The sequence below is a fragment of the Canis lupus genome, chromosome 20 (genome assembly GCF_048164855.1).
Source record: "Canis lupus baileyi chromosome 20, mCanLup2.hap1, whole genome shotgun sequence".
Taxonomy (NCBI): domain Eukaryota; kingdom Metazoa; phylum Chordata; class Mammalia; order Carnivora; family Canidae; genus Canis; species Canis lupus.
In genome coordinates this window covers 26,149,553-26,162,037 of record NC_132857.1, presented here as the reverse complement: position 1 = coordinate 26,162,037, position 12,485 = coordinate 26,149,553, and the positions used below count along the sequence as shown (strand labels likewise).

Genomic DNA, 12,485 nt, shown 5'->3' with positions numbered 1-12,485 from the left:
TCCTTCTTAACCAGATATGTGCTCATCCCGTTTGGCCGACAAGACATCATAGATTGATTCAGATCAAGGTACACATTTCACCTCCTAAGTGGATCAGTTACAGGCTCTATAACTGGAATCTTAAGGAATTTCTGCCTAACTTGCCAGCTCCAAGCAGCTAGACATATCAAGAGGCACAATGGCCTATTCAAAGATGTACTCCTCAAGCTTTTAAACAAGTGGTTCTCCAGATGGACAGAAAATTTACCCCAACCTCCAATACTGCTTGATTCCTGACCCTCAGGTCTCCATGCCCACGCCACCAACTACCAGTTTTCTCCAAAGACCCCCTCCATAAAAGGAGGGGAACTTCTCCTTTGACATCAGGGAAGACGTCATGTTTACTAGATAAGTGCTCCTCTCACCATTGTGATCTTCCCCTTGTCTCACCATCTTCCACATGCTGACAACTTGAACAGTATGATCCCCTTTGTGTAAAAATCCAAAGGGAAAACCCCTACCAAATTGCTTAGAGATCATGATTCTACAGATTTCTGGGCCCAAATGATGGTCCAGTACCAGCCATGAATGAAGCTAAGGCCACCAGCTTTGCCTCACTATTCAGATTATAAAGGCTGGCTAATTAAACCAAATTCATCAGATTTTGTAGAAGATTGAAATTACAGCTTCAGGGAAAATAGCAGAACTGAGTGAATCTCAGAGGAAAAAAGGCCCTTCACCTCATAGATACCAGCCACATCAGGAAATGAAATCCAAGCAGAAACCCTAGGATCTGGTGGTCTCTATTAGCAGACCCCAGCCAGGCACTACCCAACCATAGAGAAAGAAGTAAAGGACCTCTTCCTCCAGAGTAGCCACATTGCCTTTGGTCAGCATCCAGATTGTTTGTCTCAAAGGAGGCCCCTGCAAGGTAGCCAAATACAAATGCCCCCCTTGGTTGTGACTATTATTCTTATTGTGTACAGCCTAGGTAATAGGGTTGCTAGTAGAGCCCTCAGGCTTAACCCCATCTCAGGAGATATGCTGAGACAAAATCAGTCAGGTGCAAATATACTGCAGGATGGCTAAGCACAAGTGCTGATGGGCCCTGGTAGAAGAGATTCAGGCAGCATGCCACCAGGCATGGATTCTGACCCAGAGCTTACCTCCTTCTAAATTAAATAGTACCAACAGAAGCAATGTTTTAAAGAGTCACTCCCTCTTTATACTATGGCCCTCTCAATGTAACCAAATCCTATCCACCTAGCTGGCAGATTTATGCTCTAATTATCTTAGTTTTAATGGGGCCTATCTCTGGATTATAAAAGTTTCATCCATAAAATGTCCCTACAACAAGCCTATCAAAGTACCCAGATTTCATACACATTGTGAATGGTGTCCCCACAAACCTCGGTCAGGGACATCACATGCTCTTCATGAGGTATGCTCCTGATGATCCAAGGGAGCCCACTGAGGTCAGCTTACCTAGCTAGCAGTAGAGCCCACACTTGTAGTTCCATTCTGAGCCAGCCTCTAGCCCATGTATTCAGAATGTAACACTGGCAGTCACTCCTACCCTTCACAGATCTCCCTTGGGATGGTCACTCCCCACCAGACTGGCTCCATCACCTTTAAGTATACCAACATCTCAGAGACACTGCCCCAGCTGAAGAGCTCATGGTTAGAGAAAACTGTGCTGCTAGTTCCTGGGATCCCTTCTCTCTGCTCCACATGCCTGTGTTTGGCTTCTTCCCTGGATGCATGGAAATTCCTCAGTTTTACAAAGAGTTGTTTTTCTGGGCACAATGTCTGACCCACCTGCGTTCATCATCTTTAGCCAAAATTCTTCCCTGGCCTCCTCTTGGGCAGAGGTGAACAAGTGCTGCATCAGTAATCCATGTCAAGAGTTTTCCACTGAAACTCTCACACACACTGCCCGTAAAGGCCAGCCAGGTATTCCTGAACCAATGTTAGTGTTACTGTGATGCTGTGGGAAGCAGAGTGTAGCACTCCAACAAGCTCCGAATCCTCCCCAAACCACTGTTGTGGGACAGCCCTTAGCACTGCTATCTTTGCCAGACACTGAGGATTCTGGGGTTTCTCAGAGGTCTACCTCCCTATACATCAACCTACCCTTTCTTCTCCACTGGTGTTTGGGAGGCATTTAGACAGATTTCCATAGTCTGTGGTTGGCTCCAGAAGTGTCAATATTCCAGTAATTGTATTAACCTTTTTTTAAAGATTTATTTATTTATTTATTTATTTATTTATTATTATTTATTATTATTTATTTATTCATGATAGAGAGAGAGAGAGAGAGAGAGAGGCAGAGACACAGGCAGAGGGAGAAGCAGGCTCCATGCCGGGAGCCCGACACGGGACTTGATCCCGGGACTCCAGGATCGCGCCCTGCCAAAGGCAGGCGCCAAACCACTGAGCCACCCAGGGATCCCAATTGTATTAACTTTTAACATGCAGAGTGATTTTTGTCCTTTCATTCTAGTTATTTCCACCCCTATGTTTTCCATCAAGTAGAGAAGGAATTGTATCAACTCACCAAAATTTAGCTAAGAAACTTTTGGGAAGAAAACAAGGTGGACAAAAAAAGACTGTTCCTTAAAACTGTGATGTGCTCTGCAGATTGGGGGGGAGGGGGCAGGCACACGAAGTTAAGTCTGCAGGAAAGCAGGCTGTACATACTATAGGCCTGCAGGCTTCCTCCCCGATCCACCCTCCATGCATCATGCTACTCCACCCCATGGCTCTGGGGCCTGGCTGTGGGACTTGCTTTGACAAATGGGATGCTAACAGATGCAACACTCATGCTTACACAGTTGGATACCCTCTTGCATCCCTGCCAGCATGAGGGTATCTGCTGCCTCCCAGCCACCCACAGACATGAATGCAAGAAATAGATGCTGCTGGCTGTAAGAATTAGAGATGTTGTGAGCATATCTTGCAGAGCAAAAGCTGACTTATACAGAGAGCATTTTCTCTAGGCCCCCATTTTCTCTAAGATATAATAATCATATCCTGGAAATGATGCCACAAATCCCCACATGGCCTTAGGGCTCCCAGTTGTGGCCTTGGAAACTCTCACCTCTCCTCATGGTCAGAGGTGTGATACAGGACTCCCTGGAAGAAACTTATCACCATCAAGAGGACCACTTTCTAGCAATTTTTTTTCTCCAGCAATTTTTTAAAAATATTTTTAATATGTAAAATTTAATGTATAATACATTACTCCTAATATCAACGTGGAAATGTTTAAAAGACACAAAAGCCTTCAGGGTACCTGGGTGGCTCAGTTGGTTAAATGTCTGACTCTTGATTTCTGCTCAGGTCATGATCTCAGGGTAAGGGAATCAAGCCCCATGTCAGACTACATGCTCAGGGCAGATTCTGCTTAAGATCCTCTATCTCCCTCTCCCTCTGTTCCACTCCTTCTAAAATAAATCTGGGGATCCCTGTGTGGCTCAGTGGTTTAACGCCTGCCTTCAGCCCGGCGCGTGATCCTGGAGTCCCAGGATCAAGTCATCAAGTCCCACATCAGGCTCCCTGCATGGAGCCTGCTTCTTCCTCTGCCTGTGTCTCTGCCTCTCTCTCTCATGAATAAACAAATAAAATCTTTAAAATAAATAAATAAATAAATCTTAAATATATATACATATATATATGTATGTGTATATATATATATACATATATATGTATATGTGTGTGTCTGTATATATATATATATATATATATATATATATATATATATATATATAAATAAATGTAGCTTTAAAAAACAGATACAATGGGATGCCTGGGTGGCTCAGCAGTTGAGTGTCTGCCTTCAGCTCAGGGTGTAATCCTGGGGTCCTGGGATCAAGTCCCACATCAGGCTTCCTGCACGGAGCCTGCTTCTCCCTCTCCATGTCTCTCATAAATAAATAAATAAATAAATAAATAAATAAATAAATAAATAAATAAATAAATAAAATGTTTAAAAAAAAAAAACAGATACAAAAGCCTTATAGTGAAAATATCCCCTGCCTCCTTCCCTTCAACCCCTATGTCCTAGGCCTCCACCCAGACTTAAGGCCATGCACATTCCTGCTTGAATTTCACTCCACAGTGAACACACAGCACTCTCCTCATCTCACATTTTTCACTTTGGAAATCAATGCACATCAGCAGTTAGGGAGCTTCCCTTGCATTTTTAATTATATTCCATACCTGAATATATCAGAATATATTTAATTGGTGCCTTACTGATAGACAGTGAGGCTAATATATTGCAACTGCTAACAATATCGCTGTGCACATCCTGGGAAAAATGCCACTCCTATGAATGATTGTATGGCTGCAAGGTAATTTCTGTGCACTTTCTACGTTGACACAGTGCCTTCCATAGACACTAGATCAATTTGATATTCCCTTCACCAACATATGATAATGCCTATAACCCCACAGATTTGCCAACAAGGATCATGGACTCATGGGACTTTTAATTGTATTTCTCTCATCAGAAGTGAGAAGTGAGGTTGAACTTTTATTGGTGGTGGTGTTAGTTTAAGAGCTAGTTGCTTTTGTTTTCCTGCAGAGCTTTTCTGTGTGTCCTTACAGCCTTTGCCTCTTTTCTATGGGTTATTGTAGGAACTGTTCTGGTAAAGACATGAATGCTTTTTATGTAAATATTTACCTTCATCTGTGTTTGCTTCTTGACATTGTTTATATATTTCTAGGTATCAATGTGGAATCTTTTTTAACTGTCTTATAGTTGAATCCATGAATTTTCATTTATGATTTTGCAGTTTTACTAAAATAAGCTTTTAGCTTTCCCTAAAATAAGATTACCAAAAAAAAAAATTTTAACTCTCAAGTTTTTCCTAGTTATTTTTATGGTTTTATATTTAATTTTTAAAGCCTTGGTTTATCCAAAACTTACTTTGGTCTAAGGTAGGAGGTAGATAAATTCTCTTTTCCCCCAGATATCTATACAGTTTTGCCAACTCACTTCTCAAACGGTCCTATTTTTCTCATTGATTTCCACGGCTCTCCTCATCCAATACCAGCTTCCCATTAAGCCAAGTTCTGTCTCTGGAATCTAAATGAAGCAAGAAACATCTCTCCTAAAAAAATGAGTGGGAAATATCAGAAAGGGAGACAGAATATAAGAGACTCCTATCTCTGGGAAACGAACAAGAGGTGGTGGAAAGGGAGGTGGCGGGGGCTGGGGGTAACTGGGTGATGGGCACTGAGGGGGGCACTTGATGGGATGAGCACTGGGTGTTATGCTATGTGTTGGCAAATTGAACTCCAATAAAAATGAAAAGAAAGAAAGAAAGAAAGAAAGAAAGAAAGAAAGAAAGAAAGAAAGAAAGAAAGAAAGAAAGAAAGAAAGAAAGAAAAGAAAAAAAGAAAAAAAAAGAAAAGAAAGAAAATAAAAGAAAAGAAAAGATCTCTCCTGACTGGCTCTACCACCAAAGTTGGCACAAATACAACCCAGAGCTTTCAGGGTAATCAATAAAGAGTGATTTCCTTTACTCTGGGAGATAAAACCATGCTTCATACTTCTCTAGGACTTCATTCTCCCTAGGACCTGTCAGAGTTCAGGAGGAAGGCAGATGATTCATCAGATACTTATGGGTACTACTGACTGCACTGCATCCACCTGACAAACACCTCAAAGGCCAGTGGCTGGAGCTCAATGTGTTCTACACCAGAAAGGGGAGAGCTTTCAGTCCCTGTCAGCCACAATAACTAGGTCAGCCACCATGTTCCAGGTCTGGCAGAGATCGCCAGGTTCCAGGTCTGGAGACCCGAGATTGAGTCCCACGTTGGGCTCCCTGTGTGGAGCCTGCTTCTCCCTCTGCCTGTCTCTGCCTCACTCTCTCTCTCTCTCATAAATAAATAAATAAAATCTTTAAAAAAAGTAATCTGAGTTATTGAAGAATTATATAAGTTTGAACAGTTTAAAGAAAGTCAAGAACAGATTTCTCACAGAGGAAGACATTCACATGGCCAACACGCACATGAGAAAATGCTCCGCATCACTTGCCATCAGGGAAATACAAACCAAAACCACAATGCGGAGGGAGGGGCAAGATGGCAGAAGAGTAGGGTCCCCAAGTCACCTGTCCCCACCAAATTACCTAGATAACCTTCAAATCATCCTGAAACCTACGAATTTGGCCTGAGATTTAAAGAGAGACCAGCTGGAATGCTACAGTGAGAAGAGTTCGCGCTTCTATCAAGGTAGGAAGACGGGGAAAAAGAAGTAAAGAAACAAAGGCCTCCAAGGGGGAGGGGCCCCGCGAGGAGCCGGGCTGAGGCCGGGGCGAGTGTCCCCAGGACAGGAGAGCCCCGTCCCGGAGACGCAGGAGCTGCACCAACCTTCCCGGGCGGAAAGGGGCTCCAGGGAGGTGGAGGAGGACCCAGGAGGGCGGGGATGCCCTCGGGCTCCCGGGGACACTAACAGGCACCTGCGCCCCGGGAGAGTGCGCCGAGCTCCCTAAGGGCTGCAGCGCGCACGGGGGACCCGGCGGGACCCGGAGCAGCTCGGAGGGGCTCGGGGGCGGCTCCGCGGAGGGGGCTGCGGGGCGGGAGCGAATCCAACAGCGCAGGCACCGGAGCACAGGGCGCCGGGACACAGCCCAGGGTCCAGCCTCCCCCGGGACAGGCAGAGGCCGGGAGGGCCCAGGACAGCGAGGACGCTCCTGCCCCGAGCTGAGCAGATCAGCGGCCCCGCCCCGGTGCCTCCAGGCCCTGCAGACGTTGAGCTCTGTGGTTACTGCGGGAGCTGAATCCAGGGCTGCAGAGCTGCCCCGCCACTGGGGTTGTTCCTCCTGCGGCCTCAGGCCGTGAACAACCCCCACTGAGCCCTGCACCAGGCAGGGGCAAGGAGCTCCCCCAAGTGCTCACACCTGAAAATCAGCACAACAGGCCCCTCCCCCAGAAGGCCACTGGACGGACCAGTTCCAGGGGAAGTCAAGGGACTTAAAGTATACAGAATCAGAAGGTACTCCGCCGTGTTTTTTTTTTTTTTTTTTTTCTGATTGCTTCCACCACCTTTTTCTCCCACCTTTCTTTTTCTTTCTCTTTTTCTTCTTTTTTCCTTTTTTTCTTCCTTTTTTCTGTTTTCTTTTTCTCTTTTCTTTCCTTCTTTCTCTCCTCTCTTTTTCTCCTTTTCCCAATACAACTTGCTTTTGGCCACTCTGCACTGAGCAAAATGACTAGAAGGAAAAGTTCACCTCAAAAGAAAGAAGCAGAAACAGTCCTCTCTCCCACAGAGTTACAAAATCTGGATTACAATTCAGTGTCAGAAAGCCAATTCAGAAACGCTGTATAAAGCTACTTGTGGCTCTAGAAAAAAGCATAAAGGACTCAAGAGACTTCATGACTGCAGAATTTAGATCCAATCAGGCAGAAATTAAAAATCAATTGAATGAGACGCAATCCAAACTAGAAATCCTAACGATGAGTGAGTGACATAGAAGACAATTTGATGGCAAAGAGGGAAACTGAAGAAAAAAGAGAGAGACAATTAAAAGACCATGAAGATAGATTGAGGGAAATAAACGACAGCCTGAGGAAGAAAAACATACATTTAATTGGGGTTCCCAAGGGCACCGAAAGGGACAGAGGTCCAGAATATGTATTTGAACAAATCATAGCTGAAAACTTTCCTAATCTGGGAAAGGAAAAGGCATTCAGATCCAGGAAATAGAGAGATCCCCCCCTAAAATCAATAAAAACCGTTCAACACCTTGACATTTAATAGTTAACCTTGCAAATTCCAAAGATAAAGAGAAGATCCTTAAAGCAGCAAGAGACAAGAAAGACTTTTATGGGGAGGACTATTAGGGTAACAGCAAACCTCTCCAGGGACCTGGAAGGCCAGAAAGGGCTGGCAAGATGTATTCAGGGTCCTAAATGAGAAGAACATGCAACCAAGAATACTTTATCCAGCAAGGCTCTCATTCAAAATGGAAGGAGAGATACAGAGCTTCCAAGACAGGCAGGAACTGAAAGAATATGTGACCTCCAAACCTTCTCTGCAAGAAATTTTAAGGGGGACTCTTAAAATTCCCCTTTAAGAAGAAGTCCAGTGGAACAATCCACAAAAACAGGGACTGAATAGATATCATGATGACACTAAACTCATATCTCTCAATAGTAACTCTGAACATGAACGGGCTTAATGACCCCATCAAAAGGGACAGGGTTTCAGACTGGATAAAAAAGCAGGACCCATCTATCTGCTGTCTATAAGAGACACATTTTAGACAGAAGGACACCTACAGCCTGAAAATAAAAGGTTGGAGAACCATTTCCATTCAAATGGTCCTCAAAAGAAAGCAGGGGTAGCCATCCTTATATCAGATAAACTAAAATTTACCCCGAAGACTGTAGTGAGGGATGAAGAGGGACACTATATCATACTTAAAGGATCTTTCCAACAAGAGGACTTAACAGTCCTCAATATATATGCCCCGAATGTGGGAGCTGCCAAATATTTAAATCAATTAATAACCAAAGTGAAGAAATAGTTAGATAATAATACACTTATACTTGGTGACTTCAATCTAGCTCTTTCTTTACTCTATAGGTCTTCTAAGCACAACATCTCCAAAGAAACGAGAGCTTTAAATGATACACTGGACCAGATGGATTTCACAGATATCTACAGAACTTTACATCCAAACTCAACTGGATACACATTCTTCTCAAGTGCACATGGAACTTTCTCCAGAATAGATCACATACTGGGTCACAAATCGGGTTTGAACCGATACCAAAAAACTGGGATCGTTCCTTGCATATTCTCAGACCATAATGCCTTGAAATTAGAACTAAATCACAACAAGAAGTTTGGAAGGACCTCAAAAATGTGGAGGTTAAGGACCATCCTGCTAAAAGATGAAAGGGTCAACCAGGAAATTAAGGAAGAATTAAAAAGATTCATGGAAATTAATGAGAATGAAGATACAACCGTTCAAAATCTTTGGGATGCAGCAAAAGCAGTCCTACGGGGGAAATACATCGCAATACAAGCATCCATTCAAAAACTGGAAAGAACTCAAATACAAAAGCTAACCTTACACATAAAGGAGCTAGAGAAAAAACAGCATACAGATCCTACACCCAGCAGAAGAAGAGAGTTAATAAAGATTTGAGCAGAACTCAACGAAATCGAGACCAGAAGAACTTTGGAACAGATCAACAGAACCAGGAGTTGGTTCTTTGAAAGAATTAATAAGATAGATAAACCATTAGCCAGCCTTATTAAAAAGAAGAGAGAGAAGACTCAAATTAATAAAATCATGAATGAGAAAGGAGAGATCACTATCAACACCAAGGAAATACAAACGATTTTAAAAACGTATTATGAACAGGTACACGCCAATAAATTAGGCAATCTAGAAGAAATGGACACATTCCTGGAAAGCCACAAACTACCAAAACGGGAACAGGAAGAAATAGAAAACCTGAACAGGCCAATAACCAGGGAGGAAATTGAAGCAGGCATCAAAAAACTCCCAAGACACAAAAGTCCAGGGCCAGATGGCTTCCCAGGGGAATTCCATCAAACGTTTAAAGAAGAAACCATACCTATTCTACTAAAGCTGTTTGAAGAGATAGAAAGAGATGGAGTACTTCCAAATTCGTTCTATGAGGCCAGCATCACCTAATTCCAAAACCAGACAAAGACTCCATCAAAAAGGAGAATTACAGACCAATATCCCTGATGAACATGGATGCAAAAATTCTCAACAAGATACTAGCCAATAGGATCCAACAGCATTTTAAGAAAATTATTCACCATGACCAAGTAGGATTTATCCCCGAGACACAAGGCTGGTTCAACACCCGTAAAACAATCAATGTGATTCATCATATCAGCAAGAGAAAAACCAGAAACCATATGATCCTCTCATTAGATGCAGAGAAAGCATTTGACAAAATACAGCATCCATTCCTGATCAAAACTCTTCAGAGTGTAGGGATAGAGGGAACATTCCTCGACATCTTAAAAGCCATCTATGAAAAGCCCACAGCAAATATCATTCTCAATGGGGAAGCACTGGGAGCCTTTCCCCTAAGATCAGGAACAAGACAGGGATGTCCACTCTCACCACTGCTATTCAACATAGTACTGGAATTCCTAGTCTCAGCAATCAGACAACAAAAAGACATTAAAGGCATTCAAATTGGCAAAGAAGAAGTCAAACTCTTCCTCTTCGCCGATGACATGATACTCTACATAGAATACCCAAAAGCCTCCACCCCAAGATTGCTAGAACTCATACAGCAATTTGGCAGCGTGGCAGGATACAAAATCAATACCCAGATCAATAGCATTTCTATACACTAACAATGAGGCTGAAGAAAGAGATATTAAGGAGTCAATCCCATTTACAATTGCACCCAAAAGCATAAGATTCTTAGCAAAAAAACCTAACCAAAGAGGTTAAGGACCTATACCCTAAAAACTATAGAACACTTCTGAAAGAAATTGAGGAAGACACAAATAGATGGAAAAATATTCCATGCTCATGGATTGGCAGAATTAATATTGTGAAAATGTCAATCTTACCCAGGGCAATTTACACATTTAATGCAATCCCTATCAAAATACCATGGACTTTCTTCAGAGAGTTAGAACAAATTATTTTAAGATTTGTGTGGAATCAGAAAGACCCGAATAGCCAGGAGAATTTTAAAAAAGAAAACCATAGCTGGGGGCATCACAATGCCAGATTTCAGGTTGTACTACAAAGCTCTGGTCATCAAGACAGTGTGGTACTGGCAGAAAAATAGACACATAGATCAATGGAACAGAATAGAGAATCCAGAAGTGGACCCTGAACTTTATGGTCAACTAATATTCGATAAAGGAGGAAAGACTATCCACTGGAAGAAAGACAGTCTCTTCAATAAATGGTGCTGGGAAAATTGGACAGCAACATGGAGAAGAATGAAACTAGACCATTCTGTTGCTCCATACACAAATATAAACTCAAAATGGATGAAAGATCTAAATGTGAGACAAGATTCCATCAAAATCCTAGAGGAGAACACAGGCAACACCCTTTATGAACTCAGCCACAGTAACTTCTTGCAAGATACATCCACGAAGGCAAAAGAAACAAAAGCAAAAATGAACTATTGGGACTTCATCAAGATAAGAAGCTTTTGCACAGCAAAGGATACAGTCAACAGAACTAAAAGACAACCTACAGAATGGGAGAAGATATTTGCAAATGACGTATCAGATAAAGGGCTAGTTTCCAAGATCTATAAAGAACTTCTTAAACTCAACACCAAAGAAACAAACAATCCAATCAGAAATGGGCAAAAGACATGAAGAGAAATCTCACAGAGGAAGACATAGACATGGCCAACATGCACATGTGAAAATGCTCTGCATCACTTGCCATCAGGGAAATGCAAATCAAAACCACAATGAGATCCCACCTCACACCAGTGAGCATGGGGAAAATCAACAAGGCAGGAAACCACAAATGTTGGAGAGGATGCAGAGAAAAGGGAACCCTCTTACACTGTTGGTGGGAATGTGAAATGGTGCAGCCACTCTGGAAAATTGTGTGGAGGTTCCTCAAAGAGCTAAAAATGGACCTGCCCTATGACCCAGCAATTGCACGGTTGGGGATTTACCCCAAAGATTCAGATGCAATGAAATGCTGGAATACCTGCACCCCGATGTTTATAGCAGCAATGTCCACAGTAGCCAAACTGTGGAAGGAACCTCGGTGTCCATCAAAAGATGAGTGGATAAAGAAGATGTGGTCTATGTATACAATGGAATATTCCTCAGCCATTAGAAATGACAAATACCCACCATTTGCTTCAACGTGGATGGAACTGGAGGGTATTATGCTGAGTGAAGTAAGTCAATCGGAGAAGGACAAACAGTGTATGTTCTCATTCATTTGGGGAATATAAATAATAGTGAAAGGGAATATAAAGGAAGGGAGAAGAAATGTGTGGGAAATATCAGAAAGGGAGACAGAACATAAAGACTCCTAACTCTGGGAAACGAACTAGGGGTGGTGGAAGGGGAGGAGGGCGGGGGGTAGGGATTATGGGTGACGGGCACTGAGGTGGGCACTTGACGGGATGAGCACTGGGTGTTATTCTGTATGTTGGTAAATTGAACACCAATAAAAAATTAATTTATTAAAAAAAACCACAATGAGATACACCTCACACCTGTGAGAATGGGGAAAATTAACAAGGCAGGAAACAACAAATGTTGGAGGGGATGCTTAGAAAAGGGAACCCTCGGGATCCCTGGGTGGCACAGCGGTTTAATGCCTGCCTTTGGCCGGGGGCACGATCCTGGAGACTCGGGATCGAATCCCACGTCGGGCTCCCTGCATGGAGCCTGCTTCTCCCTCTGCCTGTGTCTCTGCCTCTCTCTCTCTCTCTCTCTCTCTCTCTCTGTGACTATCATGAATAAATAAATAAAATCTTTAAAAAAAAAGGAAAAAGAA

General features: G+C 42.8%; 1 long non-coding RNA gene across 8 annotated transcripts in view; it reads right to left on the bottom strand.

Moving 5' to 3' along the window:
• LOC140611793 (uncharacterized) overlaps positions 1–12,485 on the bottom strand; it is a 144,360-nt gene that overhangs the window by 97,896 nt on the left and 33,979 nt on the right. For 7 of the 8 annotated variants that reach the window (XR_012013018.1, XR_012013016.1, XR_012013022.1 and 4 more), the window contains one exon: positions 4,982–5,096. This is a non-coding gene — a long non-coding RNA (uncharacterized lncRNA). The remainder of the gene's footprint in view (positions 1–4,981; positions 5,097–12,485) is intronic. The other variant, XR_012013021.1, reaches the window with a different exon arrangement.